Genomic DNA, 2,885 nt, shown 5'->3' on the forward strand with positions numbered 1-2,885 from the left:
CTACGAAAAAACTCATAGGTCTGTCCCATCATAAATCGCTTCTTAAAACCGTTCTCACCTCTCCGCCAGCGTCTTTTGTTAATCTAAATGTGCTGATGAAAGAAAAGCTGCAAGTAGCCGGCTATTCCATCCCCCAATGACTTAGAACGTGCACAAACTTCTCCCAGCTCATGCCTTGATTGATTATCTGGGAGTGAAGTGGAGTTTTAGAGTGGAAATAATTGATCATTATTTGGAATACTGTACAAGCATTGCACGTGTATTCCGTTTCTACAGTAATCCGTGTAAACACATTTTTAAAACAGAAACTTTTTCACATTGTAGTAGTAAATGACAAAATGTAAGCATAAACTATATAATGTATGAAGCCTGAAGTCCAAATATCAAACACTTTCACAAAAGGTACAAATATAACAAAACAAGTATACTTTTATTCAAAAACGTAACTGCAGAAAAAAGCCGCCTTAGCATGTCACATTGACACATACGTACTACAGCTGCAATGGTAGCGTAATGCTATCAACCGCTGACTAGTATTCAAAAGGTCATGAGTTCGATCCCGCATGAATCAGTCTTGAGAAGTAAACTGCTCTTATTCTTACTATTTTAGAATAAAAACATACATTTGATTTCAGTGTGTAACAGCCGGTGTAATTTATGATACTTGTAAAGGTTAGTTTTTTTTTTATTCACTTTTCATTCTCTCAGTCATGTTCAGGATCCTTCCCTACTCCCCACCCCCACCATCTGAGAATGCTGTTTTCACATAAAGATGCGCTACAGCTCTGCAGCGTACTTGTGACTGTGACTTCTCATACCAATGCTTGTGAACTGAAGCGCCTGCGTGCACTTTTCGTGGCATTACACGTCTAATTTTTTGAGCATGCTTGTGTCGCTCAAACACAGGAACATATGTTGGTGTACAAGTATAACAAAACAAATGCACTTTTATTCTAGACTACAAGTGAAGAAAAAATAAAGCAAGTTACAGTAGGCGGTTGATACGACAGCTTGTGTGGTGCAACGCTAAGAACTGCTGATTTCTGATCCGTGCTATATAAAATCATCACATTCAAATATTAACAATTTCCACACACCCTTCCTACATTCACGACGTGTACTTGTTGCAGTGTACACAGCTCTCTGTGCTATGGTTCCTATTACACTGAATGAGCACCTGACATTGTACTTTCTTCCCTATATAAATAACATTCGAGTATAGCGCGTCTCCAAATAAATCACATTTGAGTTATAACGCGTCTTTATGTGAAAACAGCATTGTCAGATGGGGGGGTGGGATCGTGAACGTGACTGAGAGAATGGAACTGAATTAAAAAAAAAAAGCTAACCTTTACAATTATCATGCATTTACACTGGCTCTTACAGACTGACTGAAATCAAATGTATGTTTTTATTCTAAAATAGTTCAGTACATGCAATATTATTTCAAAACGAACAGCGTCAGATCGGGTTTGAATACACGCTGAAGCTGTTACAGAAGAAGTCAGCTTATTCAGTGCAGCAGTTTCAACGCACAGTACGTGCAATATTATTTGAACTAGAACAGCATCAGATTGGGCGCATATTCAAACCCGATCTGACGCTGTTCATTTTCAAATAATATTGCATTAGTGCAATGATGTTTTTAACATATATTGTCTCTTTCTTTCATCTTGCGGTTTGTAATCCATGACCGCGTGTTTTTTTCCCCGATCTTGCCAGTTCGCATATGTTGCTGTATGGTGGTGTTTCTTTTGTACTCCAGGACATGCAGAGGACAGAATAGTACAGAGCAGTAAGTTCAGCGCTATATGCAATCAGACAGACAGACAGGCAGAGAAGGCACTAGATATATAAATAAACAGAGAAGGCACTGTATAATAGATATATAAAAACAGCTAAGGGGATAGATATATAGATAGGTAGGAAGGAAAGGCACTATATGATAGGCAGACAGGGAAGCTCCTATATAATAATAAAATTACTGTTATTACTGTATAGATAGACAGGGAGTTCAGGCAGGCAGAACGCGAAGGTTAAAAATAAATACATTTTTTCTCCAGCGGGGAATCAAACTCGGATCTCTTGAAGTACAGCAAGTCTGCTGCGCAGTAAGTGACGAAAATTTAACAAGTACGCCACGGAAGCTGTTGTAAAAGTATGAAAGTGTTTATTTTCTCTTTGGCTGTCAGGCTTCACACATTTTATAGTTTATGTCTATATTTTGTAACATTAATTACTACAATATGAAAAAGTTTCTGTTTTAACATTGTGTTTACACAGATTACTGTAGAAATGGAACACACATGAAATGCGTGTGTTCCAAATAACAATCTATTATTTCCACTCTAAAACTCCACTTCACTCCCAGATAATCGAGGCATGAGCTCGGAGAAGTTCGTGCACGTTCTGAGTCGGTGGGGAGATGGAATAGCCGGCTGCTTGCAGTTTGTTTTTATCGGCACATTTACAGGACAACGGAGGATGGCAGAGAGGTGAGAACGGTTTTAAGAAGCGATTTAAGGTGGGACGGATCTACGAGTTTTTTCGTAGGCTCTGGTAATTCTAGTGTTAACTCACTGGAATCCATCCTACTTGTTGCTGTGTCAAAAACAATTCAACACAGAGGAGAATCAGAAGTTTATATCATTTTGTCCTTTTCCAGAAACAAAATAAAGAACAGGCGTCATAGAAACCGCTTCTCACCAAAGCCCTACAGCCTCCACCATGTGCCTAGTTCCGCTTTCTTAACATACATTGTACACATTTCATTAGAAAAGAACTCTCTCTTTACAATATACATAACCTCACATAACAAATCATTGTTCACCTATACATACAAAAATAGAAAAATATTTATATATAACAAAAAATAAAATAACATA

This window comes from Polypterus senegalus, chromosome 8, assembly GCF_016835505.1.
Source record: "Polypterus senegalus isolate Bchr_013 chromosome 8, ASM1683550v1, whole genome shotgun sequence".
NCBI classification, from domain to species: Eukaryota; Metazoa; Chordata; class Cladistia; order Polypteriformes; family Polypteridae; genus Polypterus; species Polypterus senegalus.